The sequence below is a fragment of the Aedes albopictus genome, chromosome 3 (genome assembly GCF_035046485.1).
Source record: "Aedes albopictus strain Foshan chromosome 3, AalbF5, whole genome shotgun sequence".
In the NCBI taxonomy this organism is placed as follows: domain Eukaryota; kingdom Metazoa; phylum Arthropoda; class Insecta; order Diptera; family Culicidae; genus Aedes; species Aedes albopictus.
This window is the reverse complement of record NC_085138.1, coordinates 127,421,624-127,446,268: the sequence shown is the minus strand read 5'-3', so window position 1 is coordinate 127,446,268 and position 24,645 is coordinate 127,421,624. Positions and strand designations below refer to the sequence as shown.

Sequence of the window (24,645 nt, the reverse complement as noted above, 5' to 3'; positions counted from 1 at the left end):
GCCAGCCACATCCTTGCCGTCATCGAGGAAGGGAAGGATTGTTAGTATGCGTTCATCACCCCTGCTTCTCCTGGACTGTCACGGGAAGATGTTTTAGTTAGCGGATATGGACGCAATTTTTCTGAGGTCCGAGTCATTATTTTGTAGTCGCAAGAATTCTGGTGCGTTCATCCAGCGTCATGAGTTCAAGAAACAACATATCCATACGTTTCAATAACCAGCGCTTGTCAACCGAAGGTTTGTTGCACAATACCATAAACGAGAGGATCTGGCTGTGTCAACAGTTTATAAGAAACAGGCAACAACATGCAAGAGGTGATAAAACTCGCTCAGCGATGCCAACGTAATGGTTAGTTCGACGAAGAGTACCAACGAGTGACGAACGAGAAAAAATCTGCCAGAAACCGAATACTGGTGGCTGGTACCCGGCTCATAAGGGAGCGGTACCAGTGCTGTAATTTTTCGACAGGCCTTTATGATAGCGATATTTTGCTTTTTTCATTTTCTCCGTCTTGGTTTTCCTGTCAAATTTGCTTTCCGATCAGCAACACGGGAGCGAAATGAAATAGGTACTCACACTCGCACGCAGCGTGCTGAAAGCGAGAACTGACAGGGCTAAATTTCCATTCAATTTTCTGTAGTTGAGTGTTTTCACCCATGCTAACGTATAGGGCACTCACTCTCACAAGCCACCGCTTGAGACGAATGGCCTTTCAGCATGAGTAGTGTGTGGATGATTGGGAATTGATCTTGTTGAGTCGCTCACGAATGGAGCTCTCGGACTCTGTCAGTTCTCACATCGAGGAACTGAAAACGACCGCCGCAGTCATTCATTTTCGGCTGAAAAACAGGCACTGAGACTGATATTTTGCAGGACTGAGCGGTACAGGATAGAAAGAGCAGAAGAGGAACGAAGCCAGCGCCACAAGAAGCGGCAGTACAATGAGAGTTTGATTGCTGAAAGCTGCATTGCTGCAGCAAAGCATGGGTACACGCAACCTGAGATTGGCAGATTCTAATACAATTGGGTATGAAACATATATAAATATTGTATTAGGGCCTTGCAAATACAAAAATTGGTAGGTGGCAGTATACCAAAAAATGTATTGGCTTCCTAGAATCTGGAAAAGGAAAATTTCGCATGTGTGCGTGTGCTCTGTCGCACTGGTTTCTCATTATTTGTTCTATTTTTAGACTGATCATGGCAGCAGCGGCGGCATCAAATACCAATACATGTTTAACAAGAAATACGGGCGGCGGCGGGAATCGAACCGAGACACTATCATGGTGATACACGGTATCCTGCGCTCTAACCAGCACGGCTATAACTGCACATGAATAGACAAGAGGCTGAAAGCCATCATGATCAACACAAACGTGGCTTGGTGATGGAAGTGATACAGCCGCCACACTGCACAATGGGTCCAGAGCCGTATTTGCGAAGACAAAACTGTTTAAGCTTCAGCTTTAAGTTTTGAGACACATATTGTGTTTTAGAAAGTTTATTTTCAATTGTTGACCCTATTCCCTATTATTGTTATGTTAGGGTGGTTCGTCTGGTTAAACTGATTCAAAATTCTGCTTTCTAATAATTTTATTTGCGATACCATGATGGATGGTGATGGATCGTTTAATTAGAAATCCCTCCAATAAACGGCAAATTTTAAATTTCATATATCTCAGGACTCTCACCACTTAAAAAGTTGGTGTCTTCGACAACGTTGTTAAGTGAGTCAAGGGCTTGCAGTTAATGGTCCACTGGGCGGCGCTTGTTACATATTCGCAAAATCATTCAAATGATTGATATTTTTTCGTGAAGTAATCAACAAGCTGTAAGTTTGTTTTCTTTGAACGTGTCTAAGTCAAGTCAAAGGTTTTTCAAAGAGATATGTATTAGTCATAATTGTGCAATGTTGCATTTCATTCGGTTCACTTGATCCAGAGATATAGCAATTAAACGAAGAACACTCAAATATAAACTACTTTATTAGAGTTGCTCCAATTTTATGTAAAGTTATCCAATCGAGCCCAAATTTGTACCGTTTATAGCTTGTGCAACTGGCAGGCAAAATTAGAATAGAATTAGAATATTTGGTGCATTATTGAAAAAGTTACAGCTTGCTGAATATATTTGAAATAATAAATAAAAGTTGCATGCTTCAATTAATTCGTAACTAGCGCCGCCTACTGACAGAACCTTGAACCAATCAGCTAATTAACTGAGCGGCCGTAACCAACCTAACAACATCGCCGAAGACATCAACTTTCTAAGTGATCTGAGTCCTGAGATATATGGAATATAATATTTGTTTGCTCACTAGCGCTGCCTTGTGGTGGAATTTTGAATCAAACGGCTCATCATTTGTTAGTTCTTGACCAGCCAAATAATATTGCCGAAGACACCAACTCTCTAAGTAATCAGGATGATGAGATATTTGGTAGAAACATTTCATCAGTGTTACGTCTGTTTGTCTGACAGATGTCTGACAGATATCACAGACAGCAAGACGTAGCACTGGCGAAATTTCCATACCGTACATCTTAGCACCATGATTACTTAAATATTCGGTATACTTGGCAGAGTTGTTAGGCCAGCCAAGGTTTTACTGGTGATGGGCCGTATGAATCAAAATTCCACCACTAGGTAGCGCTGACGATAAATTAATTATTATATTCCATTTATCTCAGAACTCTGATTACTTAGAAAGTTGGTTTTTTCGGCAATGTTGTTTGGTTTATTAAGGCGTTTCAGTTGATTAGCTGATTGGTTCAGGATTCTGCTAGTAGACGGCGCTAGTTGCAAATTAGTAGAAGCATGTATCTTTTACTTATTATCTCGAATATATTCAGCATCCTGTAACTTTCTATAATGTGTAGGGGATATTCTCAAATTTTATCTGCTAGTTGCACAACTAATTAGCTATAAATGGTACAAATTTGAGCTCGATTGGATAGTTTTACATGAAGTTGGAGCGACTCTAGTAACATGTTTCATATTTGAGTGTTCTTCGTTAAACTGCTATATCTCTGGATTAAGTGAACCGAATGAAATGAAATTTTGCACATTTATGACTAATATATAGCTCTTTGAAAAACCTTTGACTTGACTTAAATAAGTTCAAAGAAAACTAAATTACAGCCTTTCGATTGCTTTACGAAAAAAAAAACATTCATTTCCATTATTTTGCAAATGTGTAACTTGCGCTTCCTTGTGGCAAAATTTCGAAACAAGTGGACCATTAACTGTAAGCCCTTGACCTACCAAACAACATTGTCAAAGACACCAACTTTGTAAGTGACCAGAATTCTGAGATATATTAAATTTAAACTTTGCTTGACCTCTAGCACCGCCTAGTGGTATATACTGCTAAGTTTTAAAAATTGCCTAAAACATTTTTAGCAAGTTGTATCCTTTTATAAAGTCCACAAAAACTATTCAAATTTTGATTACTTGTTCCTCAACGAGTTTGATTTAATTGGTGCAAATTTGGGCTTGATTGATTATTCAACTTTACACGAAATTAGAGCCCTTCTATCTATATCTAGTTTTTGACTTCCGATTATCAAATTACTGTACCTTAGGACTAAGCGAACCGAATTAAATTAAATTTTGAAAGTTTGTGACTAATGTATTGGTCTTCATGTATCGTTGGACTCGACTAAAATATGACCAAAGGCAAAAAAGTTGCAATTTATTGAAAACTTTTCGAAAAGTTCTAATGATTCGAATGTTTTATCCAAGGGCTGAAAGTCTCTTTAATAAAGACAAATCAATCAAATCAATCGAATGTTTTATTTTTGTAAATTTGCTATGACTTTGTAAAACATTCTGATATTCTATAGAGAATAATTAATCAGCCGATTTTTGGATAAGCCACACCTGCCACAGCAAATAATTTTGTAATATCCAGGCGCGTAATTTCTAGGGACGTATCAAATTTCTAACGTAATTACACTCTGTTGCATCGTTTTCCAACAATTATCACACTCATCATGTACACCGTAGTTGGCACCGGAAAGTGCCAACAAACCCATTCCAGCAGATACCTAGAAGCAGTATCATATTTATCTCCTATCTTCTAACTCGGTGAAATAGCCGAGAGGTAAGGGATATGCCTCACAATCAACGGATCAGTGTACGAATCCATGCCAATATTTTACTTATATATGATTCATCTGTCGATCCGGTTCTAGCGATTGCTAGACCCACTTTCAAGCTGCGGCGGCTAATTTGCTGCGTGGGAAGGATGTAATTTGTACATCACTTTTACGACGCGACTGATGTGCAGCGAAAATGATGTGATATCACAAGATTTTTTTTGCTGTGTGATTGACCGTAATCATTTCACAATAATGAAAAAAAAAGCAATGATACAACTTGGCAGAAACATTTTTGTCTTCGTAAATACGTCTCTAGACCCATTGTGCACTGAGAAGCCCGCATCCAGCAGGATGCTGTTTGCAAGTGGAAAATTCCATGTAGACAATAGGACGCGAAGCTCAGCAGCGAAGCGAAAGTTATTTTTAGACGCAACCCGGTTCAACTTCTCGGGTTTGAATGGAGGTGTTTGTGTGTAGTGGTATGGAAGCTATGGAACCGTGTAGCGCATCTTAATACAACGAATGGATTATGATTTATCACATTTTCTGTACGTTTTTAGTACATAAATTGGTAGAAAAGGCATATCTCAATTTTTGGTAGCTTTTCTTGTTTTGCGTGTAGGAACGATACGCGAAGGTTTTATGGAATTTTCAATGGTACGCGTCACAAAACTGCCATGTGAAATGATCGGAAAGGAAATTCCAAGGGGTTTCCAACAAAATTGATTACTTCTCTCTCTCTCTCTCTCTTCTTGGCGTAACGTCCTCATTGGGACAAAGCCTGCATCTCAGCTTAGTGTTCTATGAGCACTTCCACAGTTATTAACTGAGAGCTTCCTCTGCCAATGACCATTTTGCATGCGTATATCGTGTGGCAGGCACGAAGATACTCTATGCCCAAGGAAGTCAAGGAAATTTCCTTTACGAAAAGATCCTGGACCGACCGGGAATCGAACCCGTCACCCTCAGCATGGTCATGCTGAATACCCGTGCGTTTACCGCCTCGGCTATATGGGCCCATAAATTGATTACTTGTCACTACCGAAAAAATTACTCTGATTACTCACTGATTACCATGATTACTATGATTATTTTTTGATTACCTAGATTACTGTTGATTACTTATGATAACCTGTGATTACCATATGATTACAATTGATTACCCGTGATTACTCTTGATTACTCGTGATTACTTGTGATTACTCTGATAACCATGATTATTTTTTGATTACCTAGATTACTGTTGATTACTCATGATTACCTGTGATTACCATATGATTACAATTGATTACCCGTGATAACTCATGATTACTTGTGATTACTCTGATTACCATGATTATTTTTTGATTACCTAGATTACTGTTGATTACTTATGATTACCTGTGAATACCATATGATTACAATTGATTACCCGTGATTACTCGCGACTACTCGTGATTACTTGTGATTACTCTGATTACCATGATTATTTTTTGATTACCAAAACTACTGGTGATTACTCATGATTACCTGTGATTACCATATGGTTACAATTGATTACCCGTGATTGCTCATGATTACTTGTGATTACTCTGATTACCATGATTATTTTTTGATTATCAAGATTATTCTTGATTACTCATGATTACCTGCGGTTGTCGTAAGATTACAATTAATTACTCGTGATTACTCGTGATTACTTGTAATTAATCTGATTACCATGATTACTTGTGATTACCTTGATTACTTTTGATTACCATGGATTATCATTGATTACATCTGATTACCATTGATTACCTCGGATTACTAATGATTACTTCTGATTACCATGATTACTTGTGATTATTTTGATTACTTTTGATTACCATGGATTATCATTGATTACATCTGATTACCATTGATTTCCTCGGATTACTAATAATTACTTCTGATTACCATGATTACTTCTGATTACCATGATTACTTGTGATTACCATGATTACTCAGAGAAATCGAAAGTAATCATTGATTACTTGTCACTAAAAAACTTGTTGGAAACCCCTTGGGAAATTCGCTGACATACAAAACAATGGTGGCATACCTGCCTGTCATTTCGAAAATTGGTTGATGGTCGCCATCAAGCAACCGAAACTGCACCGCGCGCGCTGCATACGACGAGCGAGGTTTTTTGGTAGTGTTGTACTTTTTACAACAGCGCGCGCGCTGAAGGGTTAAGGGTAAGGTGTATCCAGGGACAGGATCAATATAGTGGATAATGATCAAGCAGTGGAAACATCAACATTAGGTGAGGTTTAGAAGGTCCATAAGGAACTAAGCAAGGCTGCTGGTAAGAACCAGATCCCGGTGGATTTTTTTAAGCAAGGAAGTGAGCAGATACATCATCGATCCACTAGATTTTTATGAAGTTACTAGCTGTCCCGGCAAACTTTGTCTTGCCGTCTTGTGGTGGTTTGACAACTGTTGAGCTCAAAATAGCACCGCACTCTAGATTGATTTCATTTCAATGGTGCACATTTTCTTCCCAGCTCATCAAAAATCAGTACATAATCAATTTTCTTAGTTTTTAGTTGATTTTCGAAACTTTTTCTACTTATAAACACAGCCACCATGAATACGAACCGAACCGTGCAAGAGTCATGTTGATCGGTTCAACCGTTCTTGAGTTTTGTTGCCTCAAAGGAACTTCAAACTCATTTTTATATATATAGATTGTCGGATGAACCACCAGCTGCATGATCCACCAGCTGATCGAAAGGCCACTTATACCCAATCTACAAGAAAAGGGCCATTTACAGATGCATTACCCTTTTCAAATTGGTATACAAGATATTGTTGCGTGTCCTGTTCAACAACCTGCTTGAGAAGTCCTTCGTCGGTGAATACCATGCTGGTTTTCGTGAGGGCCGACGACGGATCAAATGTTTAATCTGCGGATAAACATAGAATCATTTTTGAAGTATAATTTCCCAGTGGGGTGACACAGCTGTCAAACTCGGTACATCGCCGCTCTCACCAACATCGTTTTTGGTACGGCGCGTTTTGGTACCCACTTTCTGGTCGGTTTACCCTAACTTGCTCTTGATTTTCGGGTGTGTGGCTCGTGTGTTGCTAGTGCTTATTTCGGAAATTACACATTTCAAACGAAATTGTTGTTTTTGATGATTGTTTCTCTTTCTTAATCACTTTGTACGATATGATATGAAGCAGTGAAGCAGTGCCGATGATTCAAGCACATTTTCTCCATAAATTAAGCAATCAAAACAAAAGCACTGGACGCCATGTTGAATCGAATGCTGGGTTGCTGATTCTGGCCCTTCGTCATCCCCCTGTAATTTCCAGACTCACCATCTGTTAATTGATTTTTAAGCAACGTACGATTTAGTGAAAAGAAATGAGCTTTGGTCAGATCATGCCAGAATATGGTTTTCAGGCTGATACGCGCAATGAAGGATGGATCCAAATCAAGTATTCGGATCACAAGTGAAGCGTCTACCTCGTTTATGACCTGGGATAGATTGAAGTAGATTGAAGTAGGGTTTTACTTTTTCAAATTTACTGTTAGACATTGCACTCGAAGCAGCGATCAGGAGGTCTGGCGTGCAGAGGAACAGGGCATTTTCCTTAATCTTCCAGGACGCGTGCCATCAAGCAGCTGAAACTACACCGCGCACGCGCTGTATACGACGAGCGAGGTTTTTTGGTAGTGTTGTACTTTTTACAACGGCGCGCGCGCTGAAGAGTTAATAGTTTTATAGTGTGACATTATCCTGAATCTGACTTACAGATTCTCTTATTTCAACCACTTCTGGGGACCATTTCACCCTTCCTTTTCGTTCTAAGCGAGCCCCTGGAAGAAGATACCGACATGGGAACTCTGCAGTCCGTGAGTGAGTGGTACTGTTTCCTGAATCGCGGAGATGTTTCACAGTGCGAATGAGATACACCTATCAACGAACGTTGTTATCAGCATGAAACTGGCGTCAAATACGTGATGAACCCAACAAGATGTCCAGCGACGAGACAGTCAGCTTCAGTGGTCAAATGAACGGCTACAGTGGAACAATGCAACTAAATCGCAGATATTTTTTATTGTTCAACATGGCGAACCGTAGCTACTGCACTGACGAAGTTTTTGGAAGCAAAGATGCTGTTTATAGTGTGACAGATGTAAGCTGTTTGTTTTTTTTATTGTTTTATGTAATATAATTTGCAATTGTTTGTACGTGTGTTTCCGTCAGACGGTACTTTTACTTTATGCAACATTATGTGAATTTTCTATATTTAGTGGCCGATGAAGGGTTTTTCGTATACGTTTAGTGTTCCCGGTTTGTTTTTATTTTACTACGTACTATTTTGCACTGTTTTTTTGTAATTTCCCAAGTAACAAATCCATTGCTGATTGGTTTTGTTTGATTTTTATTGGGGTTTTATTACAGCAATAATTGAAACTCACAGTTTTGAGACTACATTTATGAAAACCATTGATTAAATGTTTTATAGTATACTTGAATATATTCATAAAGCCAGATTTTAAGAGTAAACAAAATCTATATGTAATCCATCTGGCATTCATTACTACCACAACAAAACTGTTTAAACTCTCAACAGATGGCGATTCGTTCAATTAGTAACGACATCTGTTAGTGGAAAAGCAGAAACCATGACATTGCTAGGTTTATTGCGGTGATTATAAATGTAAAATATTGTCGTCGCGGTTGAAACCCGAAGTTTCCCCACACGCGACAATTGCCTTTTCTCCAAATCCATACGGGAAACCTACACACCAAAAATCGATTGAGGGTTTCAGCAAAATTTTGCTGAATTTTGCCGAGCTGAAGGTTTCAGTAAACATTTTGCTTTTTGCTGATTTGATCAGTAAACTCTGCTGATCACTAGTACCGTTTTGCTGAAATTCAGCAAACTTTACCGAACGTTCAGCAAAAATTTTTGCTGAACCCTTCAGCTCGGCAAAATTTTGGCGTTTGGTGTGTAACGTCGGACACAGTGCGCTGGACAGCGGACCTGGTCCTCTATCCAGCGCACTATGCCCGACGTACGTCCGGAGTACGTATCTCATCGCGTTCCAAGAATTGTGTCAATTGGTTCAGAATTGGCTGAGTCATAGCAGAAAAGTTCCCAAAATAGGACCCCTGCCGAGGTGGTTCCACTTCTCTATGCCAATAATGCCTCAAATCCAGTTACTAATATTTTTCCTAATAGAGCAGATTTGCAATAACTTTGCCAAAGGCAGAGTTCATTTTTGTAGAGTAAGTATTTTTATTCCATTATGTTCATTTAGGGTCATATATGACCCCTCCGACCCTAACTTGAAACTATTCTGAGCTATAGTAAAAAAGAACTTTTAGCCTCTGTACTTCTAAAAAGTAAAGTTACAGTCAAAAATTTCCCACAGATATGGAAACCTCTAAAATTAAATTCAGACAAATTTAGAGTGTTCTTAAAATAAAACTATTTTAATTATCAGAGTACATCACTCTTCTACAAGTTTAATCATCTAGAGTAATGCGTCAATAAACACATTTAAATGCAGTAATTTCCCAAGGCATTCATCACTCCTAGGGGACCGTCTCACACGAGCTTGACATACTGCTTCATTGTCGTTTGCTTTTTTGCTTGCTTGCTTGCTGCATAGATGCACATCTACTGACTGGAATGAAGTAATTCTCACCTCGTTTTTTGTTTCGTTCCTCTTTTTATCTCTGGCGTTTAAGCACTTTCTCGAATTGTACACCGATCTGCTGCTGCTGCTGCTGCTAATGCTGCATGTGTCTCTCCTCCACGGAACCGAAGATAATCCACGGCGGCGGAAATGACAAGCAAGTCTTCCATCCGTTGTGGCTGGTACTATATTGTGGATTGTTACCTTCCACCTTTCAAAGTGGAGCAAACACAACACGACTGATACTGTCTGCTCTAATGCTGATCCAATGTTGATTGTTTTTGCTTCTTCTCCGAATACCACTTTACTTATGTACGAAGTTATTTTCTTTCCTTTGATGTTCTGCACGTTCTTCACTGGAAACGAGTTTTCTGCCAAATGGTGTAGATTTGCAGATTTTTCATTCTTGTTGCGCTTTTAATTACTTTTTGATTTTTATCACTTCATCATGCACTTATTCCTCGGCTGTAGATGGCCCTGCACATGTGGCTTTTCTCCCAATTTTCGTTAATTTTTTAACCTTTTACAATGCATTTTCTCCTGACACTCGCGATCCAGGTTCGCAAAGATCAACACTTTTATGACTTTTTGTGCCTTGCGTGGTGACTTCATAGCGCTTTCCCATTGACGGCAGCAGTGTAGCACTCCAAAAGGTAGGCGCAGCCCGACTCAAGTTCTTCAACAAGTCGCCATCACGCACACCTTAAGCATATGCGCGCAACACACGAGACTCCGATCCGACAGGTAAATGTGTTTGACCGACCGGATCAGCTTACGACGAGCCACAACAGTCAGCCAGCCAGCTGAACTCAGATCACGTACGTAGTACGCAAAGCACGACTACCACGTTTTGGATACCTACGCGCGTTCGACCGCGCCGCAGTTCGCTCTCCCACACTGCTGAACCGCGACGAAACAACGTCGTCGCCACTGACTGCCCGACTGAACCGACAGTGTTGCCACATTTTTTTCGGTTTTCATCTGTGATTTTGGTCAAAAAAATCTTTTTCATCTGTAGGAAATTTCAGAAAATCTTAGTAAAAATCTGTGATAGGTTAATGTCTCCAAAATCGAATATTGTTGAACAATTTGTTAAAAAAAAACGGAAAAAATGTTCTTAGAATAACGTCGACCAAAACACTCCCAGGTTGCATCTGAAGATCACCACACAGCAAAAAAAATCTTGTGATATCACATCATTTTCGCTGCACATCAGTCGCGTCGTAAAAGTGATGTACAAATTACATCCTTCCCACGCAGCAAATTAGCCGCCGCAGCTTGAAAGTGGGTCTAGCAATCGCTAGAACCGGATCGACAGATGAATCATATATAAGTAAAATATTGGCATGGATTCGTACACTGATCCGTTGATTGTGAGGCATATCCCTTACCTCTCGGCTATTTCACCGAGTTAGAAGATAGGAGATAAATATGATACTGCTTCTGCTTCTAGGTATCTGCTGGAATGGGTTTGTTGGCACTTTCCGGTGCCAACTACGGTGTACATGATGAGTGTGATAATTGTTGGAAAACGATGCAACAGAGTGTAATTACGTTAGAAATTTGATACGTCCCTAGAAATTACGCGCCTGGATATTACAAAATTATTTGCTGTGCAGAAACCACAAGAACGTCGAAAACAATGCGCCTGAGGCTTGGCCTAGGCCATCCAAGTAGAAGATTTAATTTCTATTATTTAAAATTGAGTACTTGAAAGTTATAATAAAGCTTTTTTCCACGAATGTCATTGTCATTGTTTTAAAAATCTTAAAAATCTTTTTTATTGCAAAAATCTTTGATCTGTGATCACAGATATCTGTAGGCGAAAATGGGAAAAAATCTGTGTAATTCTAGGTAAATCTGTGTATGTGGCATCACTGTGAACCGACACACTGACTGAACTGAACCAACGCAACGCAATGCATACGACGGACGACCTGTCCGCTGGAACCGACCGACGACGAGAACTGACTGTCTGGAACTGGATGAGAAGCAAAACATAAACCTCTCGTTACCTCCCACGGGCTTTCCTATAACAACAAGTTGGCTTGGGAGGAGGATTGCATGCTCAGCAAATGTTGTTCGCTCTTCGCGGGCTGCGAATGTTGCTGCGCTGTGCCAACCCGAACTGCCATGTGCTACTTGCTGCTGCTGTTCTTGAATGTTTCGATATTCTCTCGCTCTCCGAGCGATATGCCGGTAACGATAAAAGGCTCCCCTTTTGCGGCCTCGCGGTTGCATGAGATTGATGTCTTCCTTCGTACACCGAGAAAAATATCTACTTAATGACTGAGTTGGCCTTACTCAGAAATCGAGAAATCCTTTGTTTTCTTACTCAGTTTCGGCTAAAAGTGGGACAACCCATTGGCAATGGGTTGTCCCACTTTTAACGGAAACTGAGTAAGAAAACAAAGGATTTTTCGATTTCTGAGTAAGGCCAACTCAGTCACTGAGTAGAAATTTTTCCCTGTGTATACGAGAAAGTTTTCCTATAGGAGAAATTTTAATTCTCATAGCTTGCATGCAATATATGTAGCGATAAACTCACCCTTTCAGGTTCGATTTTTTGGTACCGTGCGGTACCCAATACCCATATTCTGAACGGTTAAGAGAATCTCACAATAAAGGTTGAAATAAATGGAAGTTATTGTTTCTAGAGATATTGCTCAACAATACCATAAAGTTGATTTGTTGTCTAGCTAAATGTATAAAATAAATTGAATCTCATAATAACTTGCAGTCCACGATCTGGACATATTTTTGTTGGTGGACGACGTGTTCCTAATTATGGATACCATAAGAAGCCGTTGTCCTAATACTGAACACACAGTGTCACTTTCTATTTACAAACACAATCTCTACACGCTCGCGTCAGAATACCCATTTTTTCATTGCTATCTCTGTCGCTCTTCAAGAGGCCCCATTTAAAAATACCCATTTTCAAGTTGGGCGGCCCAACTAATTCCCAACTAATTCCCAACTCGGTGAAATAGCCGAGAGGTAAGGGTTACGCCTCACAATCAACGGATTAATGTACGAATCCATGCCAATATTTTACTTATATATGATTCATCAATCTTTCCGGTTCTAGCGATTGCTAGACCCACTTTCAAGCTGTGGCGGCTGATTTGCTGCGTAGAACGGATGTAATTTTTACATCAATTTTACGACGCGACTGATGTGCATCGAAAATGATGTGATATTACAAGAATTTTTTTGCTGTGTATGTTTTGTAACGATTGGATAATAGAGGGCCTCAATAAAATTAACGGCTTAACTCTCTATTTAATCCATTGCTTCTTAAGAGAAAAATCTATTTTGGATTTGCCGACTGTCCAGAATATGGAACTGTCTATAATATGGTGCTCGCACGGTACTAAACAAGAAATGACAAAAAAAGCTAAAAAGTCGCTTAACTCCGAAGTTAAGAATTTAAAATTAAAGTTTGTAATGGAGCAATTCAGAATTAAAGGATTATGTCCACAATAATTGAAACACGCAAGCACGTCAGAAACCTTGCAAAGAATGTAATGAAATTTGACCTGGGACAATCATAATCCCGATCAGGAGAAAATAGCTGAATAATACCAAGCTCAGCTATGGAAAACCGAATACATACACAACCTGAATGAGTTATACACAGCAAAAAAATCTTGTAATATCACATCATTTTCGATGCACATCAGTCACGTCGTAAAATTGATGTAAAATTTACATCCGTTCTACGCAGCAAATCAGCCGCCGCAGCTTGAAAGTGGGTCTAGCAATCGCTAGAACCGGAACGATTGATGAATCATATATAAGTAAAATAATGACATGGATTCGTACACTAATCCGTTGATTGTGAGGCGCTTCCCTTACCTCTCGGCTATTTCTGCTAGTTGAGAGGTAGGTGATAAACATGATACTGCTTCTGAGTGTTTCCTGGAATGGGTTTGTTGACACTTTCCGGTGCCAACCAGGGTGTACATAGTGAGTGTGATAAATGTTGGAAAACGATGTAAGCGAATGAAATTGCGTTCAAAAATGGATACATCGCCAGAAATTACGCGCCTGGATATTACAAAATTATTTGCTGTGTAAAGAAGCCCTGCATAAGAGGTAAAATACCTAAAATAATAACTGGTGTAGATTCTGTGCATAGCACGTGAATAAAGACATCAGATATGTCAATACCTAAATAATAATCGGCGATTTTTCCATTTAAATAGCGATTTAAGCGATAATTGAATATTGTCGCGCTTATCTTAGATTCTCAGCAAGCTGCGTTCGAAACGCGCAGCCTCAGATCGCGCCAGACCGCGCACGTATGATTTGTACAGGGTGTGTACCTTGGCTAAAACTGTTTTGCAGCCGCTGGGTCGAGCTGTCAGCCGCCGTGTACAAATCAAACAGGCGCAATTTTATGGCGGCTGACTCAGATCAGCAGGATCTGAGTGATTATACTAGGATGCACAATAATATTTCAAGCAATCCTCAACACCAAGCAACGTGATACTTTATCAACACCTACAAAATACCAACATAAGTTACCAATACCTTGGTGACACCTGACTTTGGTATGCTGCAGTTATGTATCAGTTATTCATTCCTGCTCGGGATACAGTGAGGACCCGATTTTGTCAGCCTTTTTTGAAGTAGAAAAATAAAAGTGGTTTTTACTCAGCTTTGTCATTTTATAATACATATTAATTCAGTTGATATCTTTTGGCGTCATATGAAAATTGCGCAATGGACAATTCTCGTGTAACTTTTGAAAACGGCCAAACTTTTTTTTTTGTAAGCTTACACATTTCTGCTGTTTTAGCGCCTAACCCTAGCCAATATTTGAAACCAATATCGTTTTAAAACTCTGAAAGATTATCTCTCTCTCTTCTTGGTGTAGCGCTCCAGCTGGGACACAGCCTGCTGCTCAGCTTAATGTTTTATGAGAACTTTCACAATTATTACCTGAGATCCCCCATTGCCAATGACTCTTTTACATATGTATATCGAGTGCTAGTCATGAGAATATTTTATACGAAAAGAAATTAAGGAGAACCTTCATTATGACACGTTTCTTCTAGGCCAACCGGGAATCGAACCCGCTTCCCTTAGCATGGTTTGCTCATTGCCCGTGCGCTACCAGTGCGATTACAAGTCAACCAATTTACTTTTTCTTTACGGCATCACTGGGATTCCTTCAGGTTTACTTGTTGGGATTGCTCCAGAATGTTATGATGAGATTAATGTTGTAGATTTCTTGTTTGGATTGCCTTTGGAATTGCTGTCAGGATTCTTCCAGGAAATTATCCAATACATACTCTTAAGAAACTCGTGGTGGGATTTCTCCAGAAATTCTTGCTGCGATTCCTTCAAGAGTGTTTGCTTCGTTTCATGTAGGTATTTTTGCGGTGTTTTTTTTTTCAAAAATTCCGTCGGAAATTCTTCCAGGTCCATTCAGATGTTTCCCTATAAAATTTTTTGATTCCTCCAGAAGCTTTTCTTGGGATTCTTTCTAGAACTCCTGCTGGGATTCCGCCATAAATTCTTGCTGGTATTCCTGCAGGACTTTTTTCCAAAAATGTCCACATGAACTCCTACAAACGATGTATCCAGGTTTCTCTAAGGGTTTCTCCCATAATTCTTCCTGGAAATACTACGTGGATTTATCCAGGAATTTCCCTAGGGTCTTTTCTAGAGATTCTTTCAAGAAATCCTGCTGGGATTTCTCCATATGTATCTCTGCTTTGATTATTGCAGAAATTTCTGTTGGAGTTTCTGCAAGAATTTTTCTGGAAATTTCTATAAAAACCCTTTCAGATATTTTCTAATAATTATTCATGCATTCTTCATATGATACTCTCAGGGATTCCTTCAGAAACTCCTGCAGGGATTCCTCCAGAAATTTTGCCTGGTGATCCTACAGTCTAGTTATTTCTACAGGCGCTCCTCTAGTGATGTAGGATTTTGTACCATTTGGGCAGATGTACCTATTTTGGGCACTTGCCGCTATAACTAAGTCAATTTTAAACCAATTGATTTGAGTTTTTGTATAGAGTTGGATACTGTACGTGCCTAAGTGGGTTTAGAAATGTCGATTTTAGCGTTACGTAATAAATGGAAGCTGCCTAATTCTTCGGGTAATTTCTCCAGGAATTCCCCTAAAATTTCTCCAGAGATTTTTTTATTGATTGATTGATTTATCTTTATTTGAGAGACTTTCAGCCCTTGGCTGGTTCGTCTCTTTAGATTTTTTTTTCAAAGAAATGAGGCTCTGGAAATTAAAGTGGAAAGGCAGTGCCAGGCGGAAACGTAGCTTATGCGAGCAGAATGAGTTATGACATACTTATCAATCAGATGTTGATTCATTTTCATTCGTTGACAGCTAAAGCTGGATGTTGTGATTTAAGCTGCGCTAACCAGTTCCGCTTCCGCTGCCGTTCTGTTTTTGTAGACCCCCAAAATGCTATCAGGGGATGACAAAATCGGGTGCTTACTTCAACCCTTCTTGTGCAGTGGGGTCATTTTTGACCCAAACCGTATACACTACGTCAGCGAGCTGTTCACAACGTGATGCAGTAGGAAGGTTAATATTTAAACTTAATTGATACTTGATGGGCTACAACTCGTAGCAGTGAGTATACGCCGATTGAAGCGATCGCCTTCACTGGTCTCGGTCCTGGATCAATCGCTTCCAGTCACAACTTTGAGAGTCTTAGATCCAACTCAACTGCAAACACTCAAGGGGGTTTTTCCCTCTTTCTAAATTATCAATTAAAATAAGTAATAATAACAATACTTAACTGCAAAAAGCCTACGTGCCGACAGCCCCTTCCTGGTTCCCTGTTGTATATGGTTTTAGCTTGCCGTTCGTTCGGTATACGAGTTACGTGCCCAGCCCACCGCAGCTTGCCGTGTTTTATTCGCTTCACTATATCCATATATTTATAAACTTGGTACAATTCGTAGTTCATGCGACGCCACAAGGTAACATCCTTGAGGGTCCCATTAGACGTGACAAATATTTGGCCAAACAAGCCCAACAAATGACCAACACAACGTGAATCATGGCAACCTTGGATAAATGTCGGATTTCAATGGCAAATATTTGGCATTATGACAAACAGTCCAATGGCACCTTTAGTTTACAGCCGAGTATTGTTCGCAGCAATTCATGTTCGAAGACTCCAAAGGCTTTTCGAGAAGCTTTTCTCTACGTTCAGCATTCTTGGCCGTATAAGGTGACCAAAAGAATTAATACTAGCTTTGTGGTATTCTAGCTGACTACGACCTAGGACACTACTATGTAGTAGCTCAATAAAGACAGTAGACAACAAACGAATTTCATTATGTTAATCATAATGGATTAGGCTGACACAAATTTCGAAGTCACTATGTCACATAATTGAGTCTGAATGAGGTTGCAAATGTGAGCTTATTCAGTGCCAACCCATGTTCAAACACGAAAACAACATAAGTCGAAATCAATAATCTGTTTCGCTTTGAGTTAAGCAGATGTTTGTAGAATATTATTTATATTCTCGGCTTCGTAAATCAGTCAAACAAAAATGTTGAACATATAGCCCCGTGGTCACCAAAGTGCGGCCCGCGGGCCGCATGTGATGTCCAGCTCTCTTTGTTGCCGTAGGATACCTTGCAATATTTGTTATGGAAGTTGTTCTACTCCCGAAATAATCAAGAATAACGTGATAAATGTTTCACAAATCGATTTAGGTGTTGCAATACGGAAAGTTGAAAAAATGGGCCTGAGGATCACTGATATAGCCGAAAAGGTCACGAGTCGCCCCTGGGTCAAATAGGGCAAAATGAACCCCTTCCCGAGGTCTACACAGGATGAAACCACCACCATTCGATTTAGTTTGAGTTTTAAAACCAGCGGCTTCTAAATAAGTCCGATTACGGACCCGTTTCTGCCCACTGTGCGATGGCTGGCAATCGCTCAGGATGGAGATCTTTCAATTCGGCCTTAAAAGTAAGTAAGTAAGGCATGACGTCATCATAACCAAAGCATTGAAACAATATCATAAATTCATTATTCACAATCATCACAAAACATCTCTATTTGATAGCGTGTTTTCTTCAACATATTTTTACAAGATCTTCTGTACATTGGGAATTGCAAGATTTGCATGTTTTGTTTCCCTTCCTTGCCTACCTAGGACTGGTATGGAGGAAAGCCAAAAATACTTTGTTACGCTTGTAATATAGTTGATACGTTGTAAAGTAGATTTAAGAATATTCCATGATTTGCATTCTCCAATTGATGGAAAATTCTTCAATTGGTGCATGATTGTTGCAGTGTGTTACGTTTGTAAATTGTTGTGAACATTTAGTCGGTTTATTACTATGGTTTGTACATGAGACCCTGAATTTTTACCTTTCAAGAATATACTTCGGAACCCTACAAATGCACATTTTAAATTCCGTATCGGGGCCCATGTTTGAGAACTTAGATATGAAAAATAACATGGAGCCTTACAAATGCGCAAAACACAAACATGCAACACATAACATAAATTATGCCCAGTTATCTAAATAGATAACTTGCAATCCCAGAATGACGAGGTTTCATTATTGTTCTTGGTCCATCAGTCTATCCAGTGATCGTATTTCTTCTAGTAGGTTGCTTTTTGTTCGCAACCTTTGTTGCTTACATAGCTTGAGTTTTGTCTAGGAATTTCTTATCCTAAGGGGTATATTGATTTGGGTAACAACACAAGACAATCTATCGTTTGATGTCCGTTCTAGGGGACGGCTTGTGTATTTTGTACTGGATCGCTAACCAAAATTGCTGGAGCAATACAAATGCGCATTCAAGTTTAGGGACAGATGTACAAATCACACTATAACATACAAAATAAACTGACAAATTGTTCATAACAATATACAAACGTTACACACTCCATGCAACAATCGAAGAATTTTCCATGAATTTTATTCTCCATTTCATGAAAAATTCTTAAAACTATTTTACATAGGTACGCAACAACTACTGTACAAACGTAACAACTTTCCTTTCATAAAATTTAGTTTAGAAAACTCCACAACTTTGTGTACCGATATTCACTATTGTTTTTTGTTTTGTCGTCGCACGTTTGCCTATTTCGAGAGTGGACGAGAGAGATATTTTCCGGTGATTTGTGATTCACTGTTTGTGTATGTGCAGAACTACCTTCATTTTTGCCTAGTCTTTCAATTATCATAATGTTTCCCTTTTATCTTTTTTGCCGAATTACGTAGGGTTAGGGGGTTTTTATTTATTACAGTTACTATTGTATGTACATCTAGAACTATTTTAGCGCATTCACTATCATCATCTGGGGTGTACGTCGTGAAGGTGTGATATTTTAGTTTAGAGGATAATCCTTTTTGCTTGCGTGTCGTCATAAGTGTGCTGTTCTGTTGCTACCTGCGCAAAAGTGTCGTTTGCTAGTTGTTTGTGGGATTTTCGTAGATCTTGAGCCAATCTTCAAGCGCCGAATGGATAATAATTGTGTGTAGTGACGAGATTTTCAAAGCAAAATATAATGTGTTACGATTGTTTTGATTCAGGAGGTGCTTAATACATTTATTGTTTTCATTTCATGAGAAGAATACCAGTAACGTGAGATATTTTCTATTGCAAGTTTTGTTACATGTTGTTGCTAATATAAATACTTAAGTGAAATAGAGATGGGAAAACTGATTCAATTTTGAGAGCGAATCGTTCCCGATTCACTCTCAAAAAAGAGTCGACTCTTTTGTTCGATTCAATAACTCATTTCCGGAATTTGATGAAAAATTTCGTTTTTTGAGCCGAGTCCTTCCTTATATGTCCAGTTTTTGAGAAAATCTGCTCTCTTGGTACGGACAACAACGTCGAATTAACAATCTTAGCATGACGTGATAAAATGCAATTTAACACAGAATTTTGTTCCTGCCACTAAAGAATCGAATCACTGGTGAGAGTCAGCCACACAATAAACTAACAAAAAAAATATCTAACGGCAAAGATTGCGGTGTTCTGCGTCTAATTATTATGAAAGTGCGTAATCAGCTCACTCTTTTCGACAGATTGTTGGACTCGTTATGAACTTCACTGAATCGTAACTCTTTTGAAAAGAATCATGGTTCACTCACTCGATTTTGCGAGTCGAATCTTTGAGTCGATTCGCGAGTGAGTTGCCCATGTCTAAAGTGAAACTTATACGAAAGATTTGTATGCTCTGTTCTGGAGACATGAATTTCATATAACTTATACACCTATTTAACCAATTAGATGAGAATATCTATTATGTTGTCAGCTTTACGGCATATTGCAAGGATCAAGGTTGATACTGTTAAATCACTGTAATGGTGGTCTAATGTAGAAAACGAAGCGCGAATTTCTAGGTCAATACCAAATTTCTAGTCAATAATATGAAGCAGAAGTTGAGATTTGCATCTTACTAACAACAGAGCAATTACAGACGATTCATAACCATAGATAACTTGTCCTTGCATCAACTTGGTATGCACTAGCATTGGGCAAGATTGGCAGAGACATCGATTTTTGTGAATCGATTCGAATCGGACCAGCAGAATCGATTCACCGATTCAATCGAATGCCTTAAATCGTCGTTTTCACATCGATTCGATATTCTAAAATGTTGGAAAACCATAAAATGATCCGTTTGAAGTATGGTGTACAAGTTCATGGGATGATTTATTTGTCTAAATAAATTTGATACCAAAAATTGAGAGTATACATCGAACCGCCTCTTTAGGAATTCCTGGATGAATCCGTAGGGGAATTCCTGGATAAATGTCTGCAGCATATTCTGGGAGAAATCTTGAAGAGATCCTTGGATAAACCCCTGGAGGATTCCCTAGAGGAAATCTGGAAGGAATCCCTGGTGAAGAAATATCTTGAGGAATTCCTGGAGGAACCCTTAGAGAAATTTTTGGAGAAATTCTTGGATGAACTCCTGGAAGACTTTTTGGAAAAATCGCTGGAGAAATCCCTGAAGCAATTTCTGGAGGACCCTCAGGTGGAATGCCTGGAGGATCTTTTGGACAAATTTCTGGCGGAATCCCAGGTGGAACTCCTGGAGAAATCCCTAGAGGAGTTCTTGAAGAAATCCCTGAATGAATGGAGGAATCTCTAGAAGAAATCTGGGAGGAATCACTGGAGAAATTTATGAAGAAATTCCTAGAGGAATTCTCCGAGAACTGTTTCTGGAGGAATTCTTTGAGGAATTTCTGGAGGAATCTTCGGAGAAATTTCTGGAGGAATCTCTGGAAGAACCCTAAGAGGAAATCCTGGCGAAATTCCTGAAGAGTTCCCAGAGGGATTCCTGGAGGAATCCCTGAAAAATTCTTAGAGGAATTCCTGAATAAATTCCTGTAAGAATTTCTGAAGGAATCCATGAAGGATTTCCTGAAGAAATTCCTGAAGAAATACCTGGGGTAATCCCTGGAGAAGTTCTTGGTGGAATTCCCTGAGGAGTCCCTGGAGAAATGCCTGGAAGAAATCCGGGATTAATGCCTGGAATAATCCCTTGAGGATCCGGAGGAATTCCTGAGGGCATTTCTGAAGTAATGCATGGAGGATTTCCTGGAGAAATCCTTGAAGGAATTATTAAATAATCCCTTGAGGATCCGGAGGAATTCCTGAGGGCATTTCTGAAGTAATGCATGGAGGATTTCCTGGAGAAATCCTTGAAGGAATTCATGCAGGGATCACTGGAGGAATTCTTGGCATAGAACTTTTTGAAGAAATTGCCGTAGGTATTGTGGAGGTATACCTAAAGGAATTCCTGCAGGCATGCTTAGAGCAATCCCATGAAGAATTTATGAAGGAATGCCTGGAGAAATTCTTGCAGACATGCCTGTAGGAATTCCTGGAGGAATCTATAGAGAAATTCCTTGAGAAATCTCTACAGTATTCCCTGGAGGAATCCCTGCATACATTCCATGAAGTATCCCAGGAGGAGTCCTTAGGGAAGTTTTTGGAGGAATTCCTGGAGTATTTCCTTCAAGAAACTACTGGAGCACTTTCAGAAGGAGTTCCTGGGGAAATATCTAGAGGAAATCCTTGAGGTATCTCAAGAGCAATACCTAGAGTAATCTCTAGAGAAGTTGGTAGAAGAATTCCCGGACGAATCTCTATAACAGTTTATGGAGGCATCCATGTAGGAATTTCCCGAAAAATCCTGGAGGAATACCTTGAAGAATTCTTGGAGGAATCCCAGGAGGAATTCCTGAAAAAAATCCAAGGTTCAATTTATTATTATTATTATCTTTATTATCGAGACTTTCAGCAGATGGCTGGTTCATCTCCGAGGTTCAATTTCTGAGGGAATTCAAGGAGGAGTTTCTGAAGAAATCCCAGGAGGAAGTAATGAAGAAATCGCTGAAATTCCAGCGAAATCTTGAAGGAATCCTAAAAAGAGAACGCTAAAGAACTCTTGGAGCAATCCCTGTAGCAGTTCCTTAAAGAACCCCTGGAGGAGTTCCTAAAGAAAACCCAAGAGGAAGCTTGAAAGCAACCCCAAGAGGAATTCCTAACGAAATCTTGAAACAGTTCCTGAAGGAAGTCTTAGATTCCTGGGGGAGTTTCTGGAAGAATTTCAGGAGGAATTTCGGAAGGAATCCCAAGAAGAGTTCTCGGAGACATATTCAAAATAATCCTAGAAGTTGGTCTCGAAAGAATGACAGAATGAATTCCCAGGTAAATTCCTAGAAGAAATTTGTGAAGAAACCCCATGATGAATCCCGGAAGCAATCCCACAAGCAATTCCTTAGGGAGAGCTCACGAGAGCTTTCTTAGCAAATTCCTGGAAGAATTTCTGTAGGAATCCCTGGATAAAAAAATGAAGAAATCTATGTCTGCAGCACTTTCTGGACGAATTATTGAAGGAATACTTGGATGGACTCCAAATGGATTTTTGTAATTTATTTAGAAATTAGTGGATTAATTTTTGAATAATCTCTTGTAAAATTTTCTGAAAGAATTTCGGGAAGACATTCCTGCAGAAATACTTCGAATATTTCCAAGTAGAATTATTGGAGCAATCTCTAGCGGAATTCTGGAAGGAGTATATGTAGAAATTCTTGAAGAAATCTCTGAAATCCCTAGAGAAATTCCTGAAGGAAACCTCAAAAACAGCACTCGAACAATCACTGGAGGAACTTTTAAAGATATCCCAGGACAAATCCCCGAAGAAATGTCTGGTGGAATCCTTAGATGAATTCTTAAAGGAATCTCTGGAGGAATTCAAGATGGAATCACTGCAGCAAGCTGTGGAAAAATTTCTGAAGAAATTGTTCCTTCTCATATAGTTTACGAAACTAGAAACAAATCTAAAACAGCCATTTTGATTCCTCAAAACTGCAATGCCTATTTGCACATTCACATATCGGGCGTTTAAAAGTCATCTCAAGTCAGTACTTTTGGTAATTTTTAGTTAAACTGCAGCCACACGAAATTGAACTCGTTATCAGTGTGCCAATGGAATCAAGTAAACAGACAATTTTAGATCTGCAGAGTGCAGACACAGCAAAAATAACACGGAATCAACCTTGATCGACTTTGCAAGCACGCGTTTGCTATCGTTCAGTAAAGCTTACTGTAACATTCATTGAACACAAAGCAAACGCAAACAATTCTGCTAGCATTTGTTGTTAGCAATATGTACCTATATACCGACGCCCAACTGTTTTGAGATATTGAGATAAATCTTCTGGTCGTACGTTTGTCTATGTAGTATACTATTTCATGTGTTTTATGTTTGATTAGAATGTTTTTTTTTTGCTTTGATAGAATGAGTGTGTATCGTTGTGTTTTTGTTGCTTGAAGAAGTTTAAACTGCTGTCGAGTACACTATTAGCTAGACTTTGTTAATAGAAAATGACTGTTTTTTTGTTGTTGAACCAATAAATAGCATCTACTCTGCCATTAACAAATCTTAAATTATACCTGAATGCAGAGAAAAAAAATATGCTCGTTAAAACATTCACAGACTGAAACTATTTTAAACATAATTCTGTTTCCTCATTTTATTTAAAATTCGAATAATATAATAGCAAAGGAACAAAATCATGTACATGAACAAAAAGCGCATCTCTTGTTATCCTAACGTATCGTTCACTGATCTGACTCACCTTCAAGGAAGATGATTGCATTTTACACTCCTCTCTCTACACTTGCTTACCACTAGTTCAACTGCAACGCTCTAACTCTACTCTTGCTGAATCTTCTATCCGTATCTGTTCATTCGTTACTTCCTATAAGTAATGTGCTATAGAAAACATAAATATGTAGATACAAACGTTCGTTACAGAACTGCCTTCCGGATTATTTCTACCAACTCTGTCACACAATAGCCATTCCTCAAGAATTCATACAATAAACGTGTGTGAGTGCCTGTTTGTAGTCATTCAAATAAAAACAAGTCAAATGCGACAAATAATAAGCCCTCCATCTTAACCATTACTGGGAGCGAGTTAATGATATAGCACTAAAAAGTGGGCGTACTTACCCAAGGACCACAGGAAGAGAAAAAAAAATAAACATAACGACGCACGATTGGAACGAAAATTTACATCGATGACAGATTGTGACGACGTCCCTTCACTCGGCTGACCAGATTGCAGATCTTGAGCGCAGGTCCCAGCTTCAGTCCCATGTACTTCATCATCATGTCACTGTTGAGCAGCAGCAATGCCTTGCCGTCGATTTCCTGTTCCGAGTAATTTTGATAGTGGTTATTGAACAGTTTAACAGTAAGAAATTTTTAATAACCCAGGTAACCAATAAGCATTTGAACAAGCTGTATTTCAGCATTATATCTACATTCCACCTGTTTACTACTCTATTATAGTAGTTCGGTTGCTAAACTGTCCTAAATTAGCAACTGAAC

General features: G+C 39.1%; 1 protein-coding gene and 1 long non-coding RNA gene across 3 annotated transcripts in view; one reads left to right on the top strand and one right to left on the bottom strand.

Annotated features, from left to right (window-relative positions):
- LOC109400368 (trophoblast glycoprotein) overlaps positions 1–10,846 on the bottom strand; it is a 79,854-nt gene extending 69,008 nt beyond the window's left edge. Inside the window, exon 1 of one of the 2 annotated variants that reach the window (XM_029877883.2) lies at positions 9,770–10,846. The gene's annotated coding sequence lies outside the window, so the exon portion shown is untranslated. The remainder of the gene's footprint in view (positions 1–9,769) is intronic. The other variant, XM_062861252.1, reaches the window with a different exon arrangement.
- A 5,393-nt stretch (positions 10,847–16,239) lies between these two features.
- Positions 16,240–23,831, top strand: LOC134284090 (uncharacterized). Its single transcript, XR_009995623.1, has 2 exons — positions 16,240–22,000; positions 22,068–23,831. It is a non-coding gene; the product is annotated as an uncharacterized LOC134284090 (long non-coding RNA).
- Positions 23,832–24,645: the final 814 nt, after the last annotated feature.